The sequence below is a fragment of the Episyrphus balteatus genome, chromosome 1 (genome assembly GCF_945859705.1).
Source record: "Episyrphus balteatus chromosome 1, idEpiBalt1.1, whole genome shotgun sequence".
Classification (NCBI taxonomy): Eukaryota; Metazoa; Arthropoda; class Insecta; order Diptera; family Syrphidae; genus Episyrphus; species Episyrphus balteatus.
In genome coordinates, this window is record NC_079134.1 from 160,717,205 (window position 1) to 160,739,985 (window position 22,781).

The following is a 22,781-nucleotide window of genomic DNA, read 5'->3' on the forward strand; positions in this document are numbered from 1 at the left end:
GTCCTCACTCAAGTCAAAACGATTCGGCGGAGTGAGGTCAATGGGCACGTTCAAAGAGCTAACATAAAGCTATCGGATAGCTTTTTGTTGTTGTAAACAATGTTAAAAATTAGCAAGGAAACGAACCATTTTCTGTCAAAAAATAATCTGAAGGTATCCCAGAATTTCTGGTATACCTCAGGTATCGGAGTGATCAGCTGATATACATTTGGTTTTTTTTTTTATTTTGATTACTTTTCGGGCTATTATTCAGCTTTAAAATAAAAAAAATTGCAAGAAATAAAGTCAAAGCGATTGTGCAAGTACTTTTCAACAATAAAAAAAATGTAATTTGCTCAAAAGAAAAAGTTTCCTCTTCTCAATATTTACATATTTTTTTAGTAGCTGCTTGGGCAAGCTATCTGGATACCTCTTTGTTCAAAAAGATATTCCAGATACGGGTATCCCAGATAGCCTATCCGATAGGTGTTTGAACGTGCCCAATGTAGACAATCTGTCAAAGTCAAAAAGAAAAATCTGAACTGGAGGGTAAACTAGTGTCAAAAATGAACGAAGCGTTGCGTTGACAGATAGTAAAAGTCGGAGTGCGACGAAACCCAGCGCACGCAAGAACTTTAGTGAAGTAATCAATACGGCCTATTTTTTTTTTTTTGTTAAATTTTCGTCCACTTACGTTTTCAACATCTAACAGGGCTGTCGACCAAACATTAAAAATTGCAAGGTGATAGCAATTATTGTTGATTTACAAGCAAAAAGATTTTTCATACTTCGGAACGCTACTTCTTTATTTGTTTTTTTTGGCATTAGCTTCCACACACAATCATAAAAATATCAAGCTGAACTCGCATTTGCTTGGAAAAGTTGCAAATAAAGTATCACTCATCTCTAAGTTAAGTGCATATTGATGAAAACACCACTTTGCTTTCGCAAAGCACACTTACTACTTACTCAGTAACAACAAAAAAGACTAAGAAAATTACACTTAAATAATTAAAAAAAGATCTACAATTTTCCGGTAAAATGTTAAGAAAAAAAATATTGTAATTGCGAAAATGTACTTCCGCTCGTAATCCTTACTCTTAACCCCTTTTTTTGACTTAAAAAATTCACTTGCTTGTTGCGCGCTACCCATATTCACACATTGAAATTTATAGCATCGAATTTGTTTTTATGGGAAACCATATATTTTCTTTATACAGATGGCGTGCGCGGACGTTATGTTAATTTTGTTTTTTTGCTTCATATATTTATACCTCAGTTGCGTATTTTTTCGCTAGTCGTCTTGTGAGGGAAAATTTAAAAATTGTATTAAAAAAAAAAAAATTGGAAAATTCCTAACGATGAAAAATTATGAAGGTAAACTCAAATTGGTTGGGGAGGAACCTGAATGATATTTGCATGGTCGGTCGCTTTACTAAATGAACAAGCAAGTATAGCGATTATTGTAAAAAAAATATACAAATTGCGAAGAAAATATTTAAATGATTTAATCGATGGTCGGTGCGAATAAAGTGTTCAAAGCTCTATCTTAGTCATAAGCATTTTTATAAAGATAAAGATACAAACACACTATAACTACTTTATAGAAGCTATAAGAAAACTTGTTTCTCTAGTTCCTACGGGGCACATCACAGGATCCAATTATTATCGCCTATTAATTTTCGCTGCGAATTTTATTAAAATGAACGCGGATCGGATGGTGAAGTAGTTTGGTACCAAGCAGTCTCAAGCAACTTGTGATACAAGTTTTTTTTTTTTATTACATTTAAATTTATAATTGCCACACAGAAAGGGGGCCGAGTGTCGATCGGATCGTTGGTTGGTTGGTAGCAACAGCAGCATGTATTCATCGCGGGGAGAATCTATCGCATATAGACGTAAATGCATGCATCGACTCAATTTAAAGACTTCGCACGCAACAAAAATTGCCGATAAAATAAGAGTGTTACAATAAATTATAAGCAAGTCAGCTACAGTTCAGAACGAAGACAGATGTGATGTATCTAGAATGTTTTTCCATTAAATCTTATATGAATTAAGTTTATATAGTGTAGCATGAGCAAGCATATTTGATAGCGTTTGGTGTGGCAAATAGGTTTGTTTAGACTTTGTTTTGAAACTGCCAGTTTGATGAAGTAGCTATTAGTTTAATTAGTCGTCGTGTGACGGCAAGGCAGTTTGAAATTATAAAAAAATATATACATATATGCAAACAGTTACAGCTTGTTGTCATATAAATAATTGAAGCTATATATATCTACTGCGGTCAGGTTGCATGAACGAAAAAATCCATAAAAATGTAAATTCAAAATAAGATAGTATGATGAATAATAATTTGAGCGCAAATTGTGACAAACTAATACTTGTACGTATAATGATGCAAAATATCAAACAACGCTCGTTTAACCAGTATAAAACCGACTCTACTTTAAGCGTTTGTTTGATTCGGAACCGATTTGGCCCTTATACTTTTATTTCAACAAGAGTAAATAAATAAATAAAATTTTTATTTGAACGCGCCTAAATCTGGCAGATAAAAAGTCAAATTTCAAAAAAAGTTTCTGTCAAATGCTGACAAATCTCACAAATTGACTTCGAATGTCAACACTGAATGTGATATAATTAGATCTGTTTGGGTACTGCATAAAACGGAAATAATTATACGTTTTTCAACATTTTTAAAACAATTCCTGTTTGGGTATTCTGGAACTGTGTAGTTTTGTACTGGTTGGGGTCAAAATTCTGTATGTTGCTAAATTCTGTATTCAAAATACTGTATGCCAAAATACTGTATGTCAAAATTCTGTATGTGCAAAATGCTGTAGGAACAAAATTCTGAAAGTCAAAATTCTGTATAGCTAAATTCTGGTTGGTCAAAATACTGTATTTCAAAATTCTGTACATCAAAATTCTGTAAAAATGCTGTAAAAAAATATCGTTTTGATAATGTAAAAAAGTGCGCGCGCACTTTGACAAGCAGAATTATGACCCGCTCCCGTTTTGTACATTAATTTTGACAAAAGAATACCTACTTATAAGAATTTGATCTAGAACATTTACTACAAAAACTGCCCTGCTTTTCTGTGGGGAGCATCTGGGAATTACAATGATTTTATTGAAAGTGGGTTTCGTTCGAAATCACTATAAGTGTTTTTTGGAGGTGTTACTTCTCGTACTTTAATAGCAATTTTATTTTCAATGCAACACGCTTTCAAAGAAATCAATGCAATTCCTATCTACTCAGGAAGAAGAGCATAAGTAAATGTACTAGATCATTTCCTTTTTTCTTCTATTCTTGTTTCAATTTTTGTTGCAATTGGATATAACATTTTTCGGTTTGTTCGAAAATAAATTCAAATTAATAGAAAGAGAAACATACACAAATTGGTTGAATCTCAATTCAATTAAAAAAAATTAAAAGTCGCATAATTTATCATCATATTCAAAAGCAATCACTGAGGCGGTATCTTTTTGTATATTTAATTTCAGTCGCAGGCGCCATCTTACTTTTTTTAAGAAGAAGTTTAAGCTGGCGCTCAGTTATTAATTGTTTTTTTTTTATCAATCAATTAACCAGTTTCAAATTTATTAAAAATATCGACCTTTGAGCACAATTTATATCTGTCAAAAATTTATTACTCAATAATGTAAATTAAACGTCATTTTGGCGCTATAAGCGTTTTCATGCATACAATTATTTTCAAAGTTCAACTCTGAGATTTTTTTTGCAAAAAATTACTGTAACAATAACTAACTGTAATTTTCATGAAATGAACACCTCTACCAATGTTATTTTATAATTTCTCGAGAGGTTTGTTTGTTTTTCGCTAAGTTAGCTAGTTTTTGTTCTGAAACGTAAAAAAACAAGAACATAATTTTGTTTTAAATTTATTTTCACTGACAACATCAATTGGTTAATTGAACAGCGTAGGCTATCAATCAAGCATTCCAATAATAGACTGTGATCGTCTTATTCTTTTCTGCGCCATTCTATTTGGTGAAAACGCATTTATTTCTTAAGATAAAATTTGAAGAAATTTCTTCAGACTAACTTAAAGATATATGAAAATATTTATATACACAATACATTTCCAGAACTTTCAGTTCTCAATGAAAAATTTAAATTGCCATCCAAAGATAAATGTATCGTGGTGACAATCAAAACAATTATAATGCTTTGATTCGTTTTATTAATTCATTCATTTTTAACAGACTGACGACAACGCACGTTCTCAAAAAAAAAAAAAAAAAACTCCCGTCCCTGCATCGTCTCCTTCAAATAAAATTCCTTTTCAATTAAAACGATATTCCTTGCCATTCACTATACCTACCTCTTATTCTCCCCACACGTTTGACAGTTCTTGGGTGAATAAACGCGTATACAATCTTCAAATCAAGTAACAGCACAATGAATGTATAGATATAAATTCTTTAGCGTGTGCTCTTGAAAAGTATACCCCAACAATACGCATAAAACAAAATCGCAAACTATAGCGCGATAAACAATTTGTTCTCCATTTGATTTTTAAATGAATGATGACAATTCAGTGTGGTGATCATCAATAAAATTGATAAACCATTCGTTTACGTCAAAAGACCAATGTCTAACTGGTCAGTTCGTTTTTCTGAAGTTTAGCCGACACAAGCAGTTTTAACTCACCACAACCACTACATTCATAGTCATACAACTTTTATAAGAACTGCCATCACACACAGCATCATCACCAGCATGATATTTTTAGGCCATTAATTTTGCAATTTGAAACCAATTAGCGGAAATCAATACCATGATACATCTTATTTCGACGGAAAAGAAACTGCACGCAAAAAAATAGTTGAGAAAGAAGTTAGAGGTGGATGGGAGAAGGAGTTGGTTAGTTGGTCTTGGTTTATATGGAACCCGAAGAAAAATAATTCGATGATGCTATCGATCTATAAATAACGAAAAAATTAAATCCCAGGATGGCAGTTATGAGATGCCGACTATATACGGACGCCGCCATCATTTTACTTTTTTTTTTTGTATTCCTCTTCCTATTTCTAAGCGGTTCATTCCACAAGCCGACATTCTTAGAATTTTGTATTAAAGAAACATACTCTGTATATAGAAAAAATTAAAAACATAACATGTTGGACACACGAGACAGATAAAAAAAAAAAAAAAACAATAAAGAAGCTTGAAAAAAATATCGGAAAGTTGAAGAAATAAATGAAAGCAACTTTGAGTTTGAAAGATTTCTTAATAAAACTGTTGCTAGGCAATGAAAATCGTAACGATGCGCAGTGCTTGTGTTGTGTGACAAGGTATCGGAAGCGAACTTTTGGTAGCAACATAGTTTAAGAATAGTAACTGAGTGAGTATTTTTTAGGTTTTCACTGACAGTTTCTTTAATGCTTGCGTATAGAGTTCCGATATTATACATATAGTATCAGCATTAAAGGACATAAGGGGTACTCATGCAACGGTGTAATCTCTGGTAAAGTGGTAAATGTGTCAACATTTTGTTTGGATTTGACAGTTTGTTTACCATATCTACTATTTTACCAGGTTTAATCAGAGTTTACACCATTGCGTGAATACCCCTATTATGTAAGTACATAATTTATCTGTCATATTATTGAGGATCCTGCTCTCTATATATGACTGATTACAAGATTTAGTTTGACCTCATGTAAATGAACAAACAGGTCTGAATGCACTAAGGGAATTTTCTTCTGTCAAATCCAAAAGTGACATTTATTGCTTTTGTGAAAATGACAACAACACAGATTCAGGATTATTTAAACAAACAGACCTAATATTAGCCCGGTTCGTTTGGGAGGTGCCAGAGTACTACTAGTACTTTACAAGAGATCTTATATGGAACGCACTTTCGATAAAATTAATGCTTTTTCCCTCAACTTGGCATAGGAGCACGAATTGTTCTAGTGGTAAATGTACTAGATCATCTATCCATGAGGAGTTTAAAACCTAGAAAAGAACGGAGCCATTACTATTAGCCGCGTTTCTTTAGAGGTGGTATACTACTCATGTATATTTTATAGTACTAGATCTACCAATAATCTACTAATGAGTATTTTACCTCCTAGAAAAAACGCGGTTATTAAAATCAAAATGTTAGTAAGATCTTACTTTTTTATTTTCTCTAAAAAAAACTTTTTTTTTTTAAAACTATTTTTGGAATATTTTGGCTATAAAATTTTAATTAAATCAAAAACAACAAATTTATAAACAATTCCCGTGTTTTTCAGATCGTTATATTTAACGCGCGTGCTAGCAGTCAATTTTTTTCAAAACAAACATTTTTTTGTATAGAAGACCAGCATTCTGTCACTTTGCTATTTAAAATATTCGCCCACATCATTAATCTTATAATTTATTTTTATTTTAGATGAATAGCTCAGGGCAATTAGTCAAAATATGGGCATGAAATCGCATTTTTCGCGGGACAAAATTTTTTTCATGGAATGTGTTCGGGTGGTTGTCCTTATCATAAAAGTCAATTTGTTGGGAAAATTGGAGGTTGGGAACAGCCGCCATCTTGGAAAAGAGATTGGTAGCGTTTTTATTGAATAGCTCCATTGTTATTCATTTTAACAGAAAATGACAAAGGTAGGACTTATTAACAATAAAATTATCTAAACAATGATATACAAAACAATTCCGTGAGTTGATTAAATAAAATTTTATAGTTGGTCAAAGTGCGGGTTTGTATCGCAAGGTTGGGACAAAATGACATTTTTTCATATATCTGACGAACTTTTGATTTGTTTGGATAATTCTTCAAGAATGAATTATAGTACTTATAATTACCTATAAAATGAGCCCACAATCGTTATTGTCACCATCGTATTGTAGAAGTAATCTAACTCCGAAACTCTCCATGTACTAGTCAAAAGTGAGAAAAAAGCTAGTTTTTTGCTAGTAGGCCGAGAAAATTTTGGGAGTAGAGGTATAACCAAAATATAAGTACGCAGTTTTGCTGCCATACTCGTGTTAATGTCGATTTCAAAGGTCTGACAACTCTAATTTTGGGCTTTATACGGGTTTTGGGGGGTTAAATAACGTAAGTTTTCCAGTTAACGTGAATGGGCTAAATTTATACTATTTGAAATTATAAATATACAAGCTGATTCCCTATTATTTTTCCTAAATCTAGACACCCCAATCTTGAGGATGTGACCAATAGAACTCAAGATATAAGCCGTTTATACGATTATGTTTTAGAGGCTTTTTTGTTTCGATTTTTGTTTGTTTATTTGAATTGAAAAGCCTGATATGGTTAGTTAAAAAAGCTTATATCGTGAGTTCTATTAACCCCATAGCCGAGATTAAGGTGTCCAGATTTAGGAAAAATAATAGAGCATCAGCTTTTATATTTATAATTTCAAATAGTATAAATTTAGCCCATTCACGTTAGCTGGAAAACTTACGTTATTTAACCCCCCAAAAACCGTATAAAGCCCAAAATTAGAGTTGTCAGACCTTTGAAATCGACATTAACACGAGTATGGCAGCAAAACTGCGTACTTATATTTTGGTTATACCTCTACTCCCAAAATTTTCTCGGCCTACTAGCAAAAAACTAGCTTTTTTCTCACTTTTGACTAGTACATGGAGAGTTTCGGAGTTAGATTACTTCTACAATACGATGGTTACAATAACAATTGTGGGCTCATTTTATAGGTAATTATAAGTACTATAATTCATTCTTGAAGAATTATCCAAACAAATCAAAAGTTCGTCAGATATATGAAAAAATGTCATTTTGTCCCAACCTTGCGATACAAACCCGCACTTTGACCAACTATAAAATTTTATTTAATCAACTCAGGGAATTGTTTTGTATATCATTGTTTAGATAATTTTATTGTTAATAAGTCCTACCTTTGTCATTTTCTGTTAAAATGAATAACAATGGAGCTATTCAATAAAAACGCTACCAATCTCTTTTCCAAGATGGCGGCTGTTCCCAACCTCCAATTTTCCCAACAAATTGACTTTTATGATAAGGACAACCACCCGAACACATTCCATGAAAAAAATTTTGTCCCGCGAAAAATGCGATTTAAATTACTAATTTCCCTGGGCTAGAAAGGAATCGGACAGAATAAGATGAACCGTACATCTTTTGCCCGACTGCCTCTGACTGTCTTAATTATTAAATACGATTGTGAAGTCTGAAGTTTATTACTTTTCATCAATGGGGATTTCTAATTTTATAAAAAAAATATAGGCAATATAGCCATCTGTCGGGTCTGACGGGAACTCGCCATCCGCACGTTTGTCAAAGTGACAAGTTGAACAATTTGTTATGCATTATGGGTTTCTATGTTTTTTCTTTTTTGTTGTTCTATGAACTCTACAACAACATGCAATTGTGTAGACAAGGGGTTGATCATTTTATTGTTGTTGTTGTTTTTTTTTCTGTTTTTTGTTTTATTTCAATTATATTATGGCTATACCATGGCATTATAGAAAAAGATGGCAAGATATAAAGATTACATAAGATTTATCATTTTGATCTTCCATTGATATGTCATATTGTGTATTTTATAGCGCATATCACATGACATGTTGACTCTGTTTTTCTATTTAATTGAGACCACAATTAGAATATTTTCTATTGTCATTGCGTTTGTTGTTGTTGTTTTGTAAATTCTCTACGGAACATTGATTCTTTAGAAGGATGGTGTCATTGTATTATGACACACATATACAACACCTAGCTAAACATTATCTCATAGAGCATGAAGTTGAATACCAATTGACTGACAGTTCTCAATTTAAATGTGATTCTTGGGTATTCACATTCACCAGACAGCTTGTCACCGATCTCTATTGCCCGTTCATAGAGTATTCAGCGTTTTGATCGTAAAAAATGTTATTTTTTTTATTTTAATGTATTTTTATTGGCTGAGACTTTGTGCTTGGGTAGGTTATTAATTTGTATCAAAAACAATGGTTTATTATGTTGGATTTTTTTGTTTATTGATTCGTTACAAGCATGATACAAGAGAATACTGACGTATGTATCTACAGATGGGGTATAATAATTATGGTAATTGTTTGAGTGTGCTCAATAGAATCGTTGTTTTTCGATGCTTAATGATTATCAATATTAAGTTTTCAATTTCTATGCGTACATGCACACATGTTAGAGGTAGGTATATCGTTTTCTAATTGAACATTTATTCGAAAAACGTTTGTCAAATAAAAAAAAAAAACAAAAATGACATCATGAAAATTAAATAAATTGTTCTTTTTTTGAAGCTTTAATTGACTTTATTTCTTCGAAAAAAAGGAACGCTAAGTTGAGAATTTATGTCCTTCTTATGAATTTTAATCTATATGTTTCACTTTGTGGGACGTGCCTATTTTGTTATGCTTGAACTGTCAAAAAATATTTTCTGACTTCCATTAGCCGCGTTCATTTGGAAGTGGTAGACAAATCATGAGCAGAAATCTAGTACAACGACTGAACACTCCCATTTGAGCAGAATGTGTTGGTTGTAGTAGTCTTCTTCGTTCTTTTTCCAAAAGAACGCGGCTATTATTAATACTGCATTTGACAAGTGAAAATCTAAATACGTTTGACTTAATACGTTTCCACTCAGGGTTGGATAATCGAGTTGCTTTATCTCGGATTTGTATTTGAAATTTTAACGAAATTTCCATCAAAATTAATGAAATTTCAATCTACTCTAAGAGAAAATGTAGTATTAAATGCACCAGATCATCTACTTATGAGTAGTTTTGAGTAGTTTGCCAAGAGCAAGTTACTTGTCAAAACTTGGAAAAATTCACAACAAAATTGTATAATGTAGTAGACTACTCATGAGTAGATGACTAGTAGATCTAATAATGCAATCAACACATAATCGACTGCTCGAGTAGAAAGGAGTGGCAGTTGTACTAGATTTCTACACATGATCAAGGAACCCGGCTATATAGTTAGAAAAGTAATAATTTTGATCATATTATTGGCGTGTCTGAAATTTAGGAGCGATGTAGTTATTGATCGTGAACGCATCCATCATGGGATTATTTCAGTATGGCTCACACTTACACAGTTATCCTACTTTTACTACTAAAGCTCCATTTGTCAATATAAAACACAAATACAAAATAAAGTGTGTATGTCCGAACTTAGATTTGAAGATAAATAAACTAATGATTCAAATACTTAAATGAAAATGAATGTCATAAATTTTGTGCTCGATGCGGAAAATGTTTTTCATTTTCATTTCCAATCTCTTTTTTCAACTTTTTTTTTTTTTGTATTTAATGTTATAAATGAGCTTTTAAATGCTTATTGATTGCAAAATTAATTGTAATATAAAAAACAATGTATGCCGTAGGCACACATCATGAGAAAGAGAAAGTTTTTATTTATTTTTTCAAAGAGTTTCTTCCGTCATTTGAAAAATTACAATGTCTCTCAGAGATAAACAAGTGAATCTATTTTTAAAATCTATGCTTTTTTATGTTGTTAATAATAATGTTAACAAGGCAGGTGTTATTTTTATTTTTAAGAAAAAATGTGTGAGAAAAAACAAGATTAAAAAAGAAAATAAACAAAATAAATATTTGTTTTTATTTCTGAAACGTAAGCAGCTATTAATCTTTTAATAGAAATTTATGACTGCAAACTTCATCACATGCCGATGTTAATTTTCACAGAGATTTTATTACTTAGTGTTCGTGGTAGAATGCACACAATATGCCTCTATGCGAGAGTGGGCGATGTTGAAGAGTCTAAAATTAACGGCAAATCACATTAAAATTTATTGTGCTAATTACTTATATATTCACCGTTTACATTTTTTACAAGAACAAGTTCTAGGATAATATTTCGCCCAATGCGAAATATCATTTTTTCTCTTAAAACAACAATCAAAATAAAAACGAAGTTAACCTTTATCGAAAGCTCACAATAAAACGTAAGTTGGTGGTTTTCAATTGTTCAAATTGATTGTATAAAAACGAGTTCATGGTCGCAGACATCGCAACTAATTGGAGTTCAGCGATGCTTATTTCACCGCAAATTAGCGGTGGTATTTCCTTGGGCTAAAACAACTGCGCGCGCAATGAACATATATAATTAAATCAACTATACGTGATCACAATGACCACAACTAACCACTTTAAAGAGTACCTACCTATAATCTGCTGATGCAATATTGTTCTCTGATTAAATCAATATAAAACCAAAAAAAATACTTAACATTTTTGTTACAAGACTTTACCTTAAATTAGTTTTTTCCCAAACTAAAAATTAATTAAATTTTGTTCAGCTTTAGGAATGCACTCCAAAATGCATTTTATATATCTAAATCTATACAGCTTATAAAATTACCACTCAAAGCATACTAACGCTCAAGAGTCTCAGTCGCCACATTGGCTGCAAGCAACAGAAATGCAGCACCATCATGTCTAACCAAGCTGACAGTCGGCCATTTTCAAAAAATTGCTATGTGCGCGATCACCTTGTGTGTACACCGCAAAGATATACGTTCTATGGCTGCTCGGCCAAAGACTCGAACAGAAAAAAAAAAATGATGAAAAATGGAAAACCCTGGGCTGGAAAAATAATATATATAAAGAAAAAATTCCAATAAATTGCCAACTGCAATTGTGTCTGCATTTGCAATGTTACTAAGGTGCGCGCGCCAATCAATCTGATGTAGCACCTCAAATTCAACATCGCGCTGCTGATACTGCCGCGCGTCGTCGCGTCGGTCGTCGTCGTTGCCATCACCACCGCGCGGCTATGCAATAAACGAAACGTCACGTTTATACTGATCCGCCACCTTCCGTCAGGAGAGGGGAATGGGTGCGGAGGGGCCTACTACATTATCATACAATGCTACATCGGGCCGTGCCTCCTCGCTTTGGTTACTGTATGAGCTACTCTATTCGATACCGATAGTAACGCAAAGCAAACGCTGCCAGGCCAGGCCAGCCACACCAGACTCTCTGTCGTCGTCGTTATCGTGTTTGTTGGTGTGTTGCTTGCTTGCTTTTGCTGGGTTGTATTTTTTCGCTTCTGCTGGCTTGCTTGCTGCTGTTGCCATAGTCGATGTATAAGTCGTCGCAATTAAGACTTTCATGTTGCGATCGTAAATTACATTTTAAACGACATAGAAAAAAATACGAGCCACGTATCTCTAAATTTAGCATTTTTCACATTGCGTTACGACGGCATTTTTTTTTTATTCAGTCTTTTTTTTATCTTAGCCTTCTATTTGAATTCTTTATTTAATAGATTACTGTATATAAATCTGCGTTTCTATAAGCACTTTGATTTTTGCTTGAAATTCGTTTAGCGTTTAGCAAAAAATACAAAAAAAAAAAAAAATAAAAAGCTTTTGGCTGACAACACATCGCTGTGGAATGATCGATTCAACTGTGATCTGAATGCCTAAGCAACAAGCCCATATTGTTAAAGAGATAAAACTCTGATATAGTGCGCAGCAGTGTGTTTCAATATACCTACCCGTCGTAGACATAAAACAACAACAAAATAAGAAAGAGATAGAAAAAATACCATACGTCAAAGTAGGCTGTAAAAATAATGACTTGGCAAGGCGATTGGAATTTTTTGTCCATTAAAATTGCTTTTTCAAGTAACCGTGTCGCGCGCCCTGTCACCATAATCAAAACCATAAACATTAATGATTTAAACATTTCGTAATACAATAAAAAATACAGAAAAAAACCCAACAGGTGGAGTTAATGTATATGTTTTTTGTCGTCACTTAGTCCGTTTATATCCTTGAATTAATGCAAATAAGCTCATGGTTGTCTCTCTCTTTCTTTCTCTGTCTGTCAATCTTTTTATTTGATCCGTCTATTAAATATCAAGTTATAAAAGGCTCTCTGTTAGGTAGCTGCTTAACTACATACTACAAAGTTCCATTGACAGAGCTATTGGTTTTCGTTTGACATTCCAATTGATTACACACAATACCTCCAATGACACCCCCTTTTTAACTGCAATTCTGGAAATAAGATATGTCTGTGGGATAAAAATAAATAAACGTGTCATCGGGAAAGTCTGACGTTTTTATAGAAACGGTAATGTGTTGATTTGAAATAAGAAAGGGTGCTTAACCGAACAGAGTTTATAACCAGCTTAAAGTAGTTTCAGCTTTTCTAAAAACAAATAAGGGCTGATTTAAAGGCATTTACTGCTATAAGCTTTACTCATTCAAAGAAGAAAAGGGGTCTTGACTTCCTGTTTTAAAGTGAAATGTTTTTTTTTTTCACCACGTTAAGGTGAAACAATAAATCGTTTGATGCTTACGGGGTCTATGATTAAGAAAGACAGAAAAGAATTTGGATGATAAGTTAAGGTGGTGTCCAATTTCACCAGTCAAGTCAAGTTAAGTGACACTTTCGATGTAAAAACTCTGAACTGCAATTCCTGATTTTTAAATGTTTCCAATAATAAAAGTGACGTTTCCGAAGGCACATCATAACTAACAGTTATTGTACTTCTGTAAGACTAAACAGAAGCAAAAATGTCAGTTCGATCATATTGTACTTGAACGAAGGAATGGTAGTAGAATTATCAACACAGAGACGTCAAAATGAGTCGGACGGCGAAGTCTAATGTGAACACCGTCTTTCATAGAACTCTAGTATTTTCTCTCAAAAAAATGAACAAACGTCAGTTGTGACATTTTAAAACTTTTTGGATTTCTGACACCTGAATTTCTTTGATATAGAAAAGAACAAATTCAAAAATTACATGTGGCAACAATCTGCCAAAATCCAAATCATAACAATACCCTGCCTAGGAACCTTTAATATTATTTCCACAAACTGAATGAAACCCCCAACATAATTAAAAGTACATAAAGGTGTATAGATCAAATTTCACCATATAAATTACCTTCATAAAAATATCATAAATCTTTTGTATTGCAAATATCTTTTTGAAAAAACCAACAGTAAAATAATGCAAAAAAATATTTCCAAATAGACAGACATAAGATTGACAGGGTCAAAGAAGAAGCCAGACAAAACCGCACAAATGTAAACAAAACAAGTTATACGCGGTGAAATTGAAGCACTTGTGCTTAGCTGACCATGATGCCTTGACATCTATTCTCGACTAACTCTGCGGGATGCTATTGAAACTATCACTTTGGATTAGATAAATAAACAAACATTTATAAACAACCATAAAGTATATATAAGTAGATAACATAAGAAACGGAAAAGTCAAGAGTTGAGACAAAATGAAAGAAAAAATTTATCTAAGCAATGAAATCCATCAAGAATTGAATATGCATGTGTGACATTTTCAATTAAACAAACTTAGCAATTGGCATCACTTTTTTTTTTTTTAAACGACATACTCTCTTGTCAGTTGTATATCTCAGTTTCAATGACGTTTCACCAACATGCTGAATTTTCCCCTTTTCTGATTATGAAATATTATTTTGTCTTTGATAATATTTTTTTTTTCTTTCTTTATATTCTGTCACATACTCATACTGATTGCATAATTTCACTCCATTTAACCGTCAAAGTGAGAGCGAAAAACGCCATTGCGGATTTCCGAAACCACACGTCATCCAGTTTTTTGGCTTGACACACAGGCTGCGCTCGCCATGCCTTGGATATCACATCACACAGAGATGTGATAGAGGGGGACAAAACTGCACACAAAACCAAAACTACCGAACTGACCAATTTATATGCGGTCATTAAGTTTACGTCGGTATAATTGAAAATGATATTGCCATCGTTAAAATTAATGGAAAATTAACCATAAAACAGCCATCATATTATCCACAGAATGCATATATACACTTTATATATTTGGGAGAAACATGAAGAGAGGGCGGGACAGTGGATTTAATTACACTCCGAAACTCTCAACAAGAAGATCATCGCGCAAAAGAATCACTGGTTGACTTTTATGATCGTTTATGAATGAAAAAGATGGGAATACCTATGTTTTTTGTTTTTGGTTGACGATGTTAATTTGCAGAATACAGAGGGAGATGGAGAGTAGACCAGAGAGCTGTTATGCGAGAACTTTTTTTTTGGGATGATCTAAATGGGTTTTTTTTTGTGGTGAAGCAACATAAATTATGTGCCATTGGAGTATGCAACTTTTTTTTGTTTCTTTTTTTTTTGACAGCCGGCGGCGAATAATTTTTATTTTAAGTTTTACCGATCAATGAGGGTCAAATTCATAAAGTTCCAGATTTATGTAGTTACTTTTATAATAATTGAGTTTTGGGCTCTCCGGATGACAAGCCACTTGCAAGTCATTATGTCAATGATTTGCTGTCAGTTGAGAAACATATTAAACAAAAAGGAATACGAATATAATATAATGAGTGCTGTGGAATGAGTATGGAGGCACGACAGGAAACAGGCTCTTTTTGTGATTTTAAGTTTTCTTTTCTGTTTCTTCTTCCTTTTTATGACTATGGTTTTTTTTCGTTGTATATTCACTCTTACAGCAGAAATTCAGAAATATGTAGATATGATGACGCATTGGGGTTTCTTAAGAGTTGCTGAAATTTTTAATGACTGTGCCGCAAGGTAGACGAATCTAATGGAATTCTTACAAAAACAACTTCAATTGGATTTAATGTTTTTTCACAAAAAAATCTTTAAGCTATTAGATTTTATTGTTAAATATGTATAAAAATAAACAATTAATCCGACAGCAACTAAATATTTCAACAAATACAGACATGAATACAGATTGTATTGGTGCCTTTATGTCTGCAATATAAATTCTCGATATAGTCATTGCAAACCTTGAACCAAAAAATTCTTGAAAACCACCGCCATTATCGAAACCATCGACTAATGAACTTATACATTATAGTTTTTAGTCGTGTGCTTTATATTCGACCATGTTCTCTCGTTCTTCTCAACTCGCGAAACGCGGTCGAACGTTTTAGAGGAAATTCTTGAACATACCCATAGCCAGCAGCACCAGGTGTGTTACAGTTTTAGTTTTATAAATAAAACTTAAGAACAAATATTCTGTATCTATACAATTAAACAAAACAAAAAAAAAAGAGAGCAAAAACTACAATATCTATTGATAAATTTAAGAATTATGTGGTAAATCATTATTATTTTTATCGAGAACGATCAGTGTTAACTTTTGTCTAGCATTAAAGTGGGTTGGGTAGTTTATTGTTAACCACTACCTTACCTGTTGAAAATGCGAACTATCTACGTAATGGAACTATAGTTACTTTTTTTTGTAATTTCAAGGCAAAACAGAAAAACCTTCTTGCAAAAGCCATAATTAAACTTCTCAGAAATCTGATGAAATAAACAATGAAAATCATAAAATTAAGTTAATTTCTTAAATTTACCAAGAAAATTAACAAGTTTTTTGTTGTGTGGTTTTCGTTTTTGACATTACGCCATTACGAAAGATGTGTTAAGTATATCGTTTTTCTTTAAAGACAGATACGTATATAAGATTTAATGGTTTACTTCTTTTAAAAATATTAGGTTTTTGCGTAATTTAAACACCCGGATTCTGGTTTTGGGTATTAATGAAATGAGGCATTTCTATTTATTTTTTTTTCTTGAAGTAAATGACGTTGGAAAGAGATATAACAGCATTTCTGTTTAAAAAAAACTTCTATTACATCGACTTATTTTCTTCAAATGTCACAAATGACCATACACAAAATTAAGTATAAAGTTATAAGTCATGAAGATGAAATAAATCTAAATATTTATGTGATGGGCAGCAATCATTTCATAAAATCGAAAACAACAAGAAAAGTTGTCGAATTTGATAAAAATTTTGTGTTGTAATAGTTTTTTTTTATAGATTAACCAAAACATTTAGTAGACTATCACCTCCAATGGAACAGGGCTATTATAAAAAAATGGTAGACTACTCATTAGCCCCGTTCCCTATGAGTAAATAATCTAGTACTTTACTACTAGAACTACTCATGCTCTTCTGTCCAGGTATATAAGAATTGCATTGATTTTATTAAAAGTGTATTCCATTAAAAATCCCTTGTAAACTACAAGCAGTAGGTACTTTGCCACCTGCCAAAGAAACAGAGCTTATTATGAGTAAAAAGTAAACAGATCTAGTACTAAAGTTAAAATATGATCTTCTGCTCGAGTAGATAGGAATTACATTGATTTCTTTGAAAGGCTATTGTCTTCACCTCAAATCCATTCTAGTTCTGGTATGGTTGTCAAAATTAATCTTCCTATAACTCTCAGTTTTTTGTCAAAAGAAACACCAATTTACATATACATACGTCAAACAACAAACAATATAATTTAATGTCATAAATCATAATCTTACACAAAGAGTCGAGTATTCCTCATTTCTAATTCCACTTTAATAACTTTGGGTTAAAAATAGAATCAAAAATATGATTTCTTTTATAAATAGAAAATCCACTTGAAGCGACGCACTGTTGTCCAAAATGACTTATCTCGTTGCAAAAATCATAACTTTTGAACGGATTGAGGTAGCGGTACAGTTTTTTTTTTAATTTGAAGGAAATTTCCAGGGCTGTTACACCAATGAATTTCAAGAAAATGGTTGTACAGGGTGTTTAGGAATCATCGGCCGAAAACCGATTTTCTTAAAAAAAAAAATATTTAAATTAAAATTGGTATGCCATTTTGTAGAAATCACTAATTCACATCTAAAAAAAGTTCAGATTACACTTTTCCATGATATTACGATTATAGAGAATGCCAAAAAAGTTGGTCCCGGAAGTCCGTCTGTCTGTCTGTCTGTATAAGGATCTACATCCTAAACGGATGGACCGATTGACTTCAAATTTGGTATGTAGCATTTTTTGGAGACCCTCCAGAGGTGTTTTTGGAATTAATTTTTTTGGGCCAAAAATAACGGTACTTGTCATACACCAATTTCAGTAAAGCTGTAATTGCTCAAAAACGGCTCCAACGATTTTGTTTAAAAAATTCAAATGTAAGTTTGAAAACAAGGTCTATCTTCTAATGAAAAAAATTTTTTTGGAAAATCATTATTAACGGTACCTGCCATAGAACGGTTTTTTTTAAATCCGATATTCTCCGAAACGGCTTATTCGATTTCAACGAAACTTTTTTTGAAGAAGCACTTATATAACTCAAATATAAGCCAAAAATAAAATTTCAAAAAAAATAATTTTTGGATTTTTAAAAAAATTTTGAAATTTTTTTTTGAAAAATAAAATTTTCGAAAACGGGACATTGTATTTTTTTGAAATTTTGTTTTTAGATGTGGATTAGTGATTTCTACAAAATGGCATACCAATTTTAATTTAAACATTTTTTTTAAAGAAAATCTGTTCCTTCTGCCTTCATTTTTTTTCAAAGTACAAAATCTCGGCAGTGCGCAAGCATGCGCAGCTAAATATTTTTATTTTGAATCAACAATTGATTGGTACACATACCCTATTCGGCTTAATGAATGGAACCGAATGGATTTTTTACGGTACCTGCCATAAAACCGTTTTTTTTCAAATCCGATATTCTCCAAAACGGCTTATTCGATTTCAACGAAACTTTTTGTGAAGAAGCACTTATATAACTCAAATATAAGCCAAAAATAAAATTTCAAAAAAAATAATTTTTGGATTTTTAAAAAAATTTTGAAATTTTTTTTTGAAAAATTAAATTTTCGAAAACGGGACATTGTATTTTTTTGAAATTTTGTTTTTAAATGTGGATTAGTGATTTCTACAAAATGGCATACCAATTTTAATTTAAACTTTTTTTTTAAAGAAAATCTGTTTTTGGCCGATGATTCCGAAACACCCTGTGAAATAATTTTATTGAAATTCATTGGTATAACAGCCCTAGAAATGTCCTTCAAATAAAAAAAAAAATTGTACCGCTAACTCAATCCGTTCAAAAGTTATGATTTTTGCAACGAGATAAGTCATTTTGGACAACCGTGCGACGACACACGGCTTATGTAAAACGTATTCATTTCATATTTATTGTCTGTCATATATCAAACAACCGTTAATATTGACTCATTAACAAGGTTCTAATTAAAAAAGACGTCAACATTGAACATTTCACTCATTCCAATCGGCATTGTGGTTATTTGCATTTGCACCCACAACTCAATTAGTTAAAATGTAACCTCTTGTCAGAATATGTAGTTTGGAATCACCAAATTCCACTGTCATTAGGGTCAGCCAACACCTACCTAGTTTTCAAAGAATTTAATTGTGTGTCGGTAAAGTAGGTTCATTTTTTCAGTATGTGCATTCTTCCGATCCAATTATTTTGTGTGAAACACATCTACTCAAAAAAAAAAAAAGGATGTAGAGGAACTGACAATTACACCTGTTGAACATTTTCCTTTAGAAAAAAAAATAAAACAAACCCATTGCATGACTGAATACCACAGCTAAAAAGAGAATTCTATTCATGCTTAACACAAAGTGTGTACGAAAATTAATTCTTCATAGTGTGTGTAGGTAGTTGCCAATTGCTAATTATTGCATTTCTTCTCACTCGGTTCAATTCAGTACTCACTCGCCACTTCACTCAAGTGGTAAACGTCAATGTATGCTTCTTGAAAAGAGGCAAACAATAATAATACAAAAAAAAAAAAAAAAAAAAAAACAATTATCGAATACTTTACGCTTCTTAGCATGGTCTTGTTAATGAACTTGAAAAAATAAAATTAAAATTCAAAGAACAAGAACATGAAAATAAAAATGTAGACGTCTGCTTCTGGCTTTTCTGCTGCTGATGGTTTTCTGTTCAATTCTCTGTGTTCTGGGGAAGTGTTGATTTTTTCAAAAAGTGATGTTTACTTTGATATCTACTCGAACGGAACGGAACAAGCCATACAAATAAAAATATATATTACTTGTTCATCTTCTTTACCGAATGATTGAATGTATTTTTAGAAAATACAAAAATGAATAAATAAAAACTTATTTAACACCATTAAGCCAACGAGTGTGAAGCTTACGTTTATTTAACTCATTGAAAGATGCAATGCATTTTTTTGTTGCGTTAAAGGAAATAAGTGCGAAGTTTTCTTATTGAATTTTTTTCTTTTTCGAACATCAAAATGTGAGTGTGCCAACATTTTAAAGAAGAAAAAACGTAATAATAGCGAATCGGATTGTAAATTAAATTTGAATGAATTTATAGGAAAGTTAAGTAAAGCAGACGATGTCTGTTGAGTTTGTTTATAAAGAAAAGTATTAAAATATATTTAAATCTGGGAACACCTGCTATTATCGAATTAAATTTTGCGTCATAAAAGTTTGAAACACGACAAATATCACGTAATGAGCATTTCAATGGCATTACTGCTCCATATACCTTATTATTTCGATCATATAAAAGAAAGGTGTAGGTTTACAATAATTTTTTATAAAATCATAAGCTTCAAGTTTCTTTCTAACGGTATTTTTTGTACTAACTAATTGTAACTAATATTGAAATTTTAAGTGACACTGTCTTACAGTCTTTCACTTAAAGAGTTGGCTTAATCCGAGTTTTAGTGCCATATTCACAGAGGACTAAAATTTATTTTCACAGCTAAAACTTGAGCTATGTGATGGTAATATCCTTTTTATACTAGAGCAAAAGCGCGGTTTTCGGCTAAAAGATTTCGGTTTCGGAATGGTGTTCACTAACATTGAAAGGCCACTAATGTTTTAAATATTGGGAACTTACTGATCTGATCCTAAGCGTCAATTACAAAGCCAGTATGTTAGCTTGATTGATATTTTAATTCTTAAATTCAAGTAGTATCTTCCATTCCATCCTTTTTTAGCTGCATAACGGATTAAGGTGACGGTAAAACCGGAAAACTTATGAAATACGCTCAATGCTTAACTTACTGACACTTATGCCGACTTTTTACAGGTAGATTTTGGCGGGAAATATGGCGCCCGACAAAAGTTGAATTGTATTCTTCTATAGGGAATTCAACTTTAGTCAACGACTTACGTCGATCATAACTCAATGATGTTTAACTATTTTTAACATCAAGAGAAAAAATTATATCTGCTCGAAAAACTTGCTCGAGGCCAGTTCTTCTTCAGTCCATAACGAAAAGTAAATAAAAAGATAAGGGAGAAGACAAAAAATCTTATTGGAAAAAAATATTGACCTCCGCCCGACAATTGGAATCTTTTTCCCAAACAAACTGTTTTCTTTTTTTAAAACTTATATTAAATAGTAGCCGTGTTTTATTGGTACTCAGTATTTTACTAAGTAAACATTTTATGCTGCAAACAACAAAAAACGATAACTTTTATTTGTTTTTTATAATCCTATATTGTTGAAGGGTCAAAAATGTATAAGTCTATAAAAACATTTTCTCTGTAAACCAACAAATACAAAACATTTGTTTATCCTTAGCAATCATTTGTTGTTGTTTCCTGTGTAAAATTTTACTGAGCTAAGTACTGAGTTACCAATAAAACACGGCTAGTGTTGTGAAATAGGATTACAGCGGAGGTGTCCTTGACTATACAAAAGGAAATGGCTTGGTTTCTTTAGCTCGATATAGCATATAGGTTTAGTGATTTGTAGTGGTTCTTGCACCTTAACATACATCAAGAAACAAAAAAGTCATGCTGGGACAGTTTTCAGACAACGATAACCGACGGAACTGTGGTCCTAATTATTTGATCACTTTAAAACAGAACTTGTTTTTTTGTTCGATGTTAATCTTTAAACCTTTTTCAAGCAAGCATTTCGCTACCTCTTCAAAAACGATTGTATGAGTTTCAAGAACTAGAGAACAAATCAAGAGGACATCGGGTTAAGCAAAGGCATTTTTCTTCTTACGAATAGGAATAATTTTGTCCATTAGCTTGCACATTCTTTAAGTTACAATACTTGTTTTAATAGTATACTCGGCACTGAACTGATACAATAGTCTCCTAGGAACTGTGAAAACAGTTTCTTGTTCTTTATTTGAAGTCTAGATATATTTTTGCTTAAAAGCTTATAAAGTGCTTTTCAAAATCCTATAAATGGTCAGAAGATGTACAAACTTGTTGCTTTATTTTCAGCGAATCCCTGTTTAATGCATGACTTCTGCAAAAGAAGAACGGGCTGGATGTCTATGTACTTTTATTTTTTTCGATTTCTCATAATTCTAGCTCAGCATACACATTTTTATCTTTTGTACAACAGGTGAGATCGGGTAATGTCTTTGTTTGATAGAAATAAGGTGGTTGTCCTTGTCAATGACATGTTCTTTCACCGAACTCGATACGTTCGGGAATTTCGTCCCCGAAATAAAATTATACTAGATCAGGCCTACAAAATTGATCGGATTAGTAAAAGACGGACGGATTATGCATATCACAAGGGCACTGCGGATTTTGATGTAATGAGGCCATTACCCTCCTAAGCGTAGCAATCTTCGGCGGTTTTTAGATTCATCCATTAAGGGGAAGATTAACATTTTCAGATCATACCATCTTTACCGAAACTCAGTTACCGTGGAAATCCTATAAAAAATGTCTTAAAAAAGATATGTTTCATCTACCACAATAAGAAAATGATAGATTGTCAAGAGTACTGATTTCTTTTGGAGTAGGTATTGGAATTCATATTTAATAGATCTTAGATCTTATTTAAACCCTAAAAAGCTAACCTTATTTTGTAGTACGTTTAAGCTAACACACGGATTACACTAGTTAAAAATGCAATCGGAAGCTCCTTTTTCCGAAAAATCAGAAAAAATAAAATTGGTGTTCGTCAAATCTACGAAGGTTAGCTTTCTAGGGTTAAATTTTTAGTTGTA

The 22,781-nt window shown here is 32.2% G+C and overlaps 1 protein-coding gene across 2 annotated transcripts in view; it reads right to left on the reverse strand.

Annotated features, from left to right (window-relative positions):
- The window catches only part of LOC129913825 (NF-kappa-B essential modulator-like), a 76,325-nt gene that overhangs the window by 11,246 nt on the left and 42,298 nt on the right, over positions 1–22,781 (reverse strand). The window lies entirely within an intron of this gene.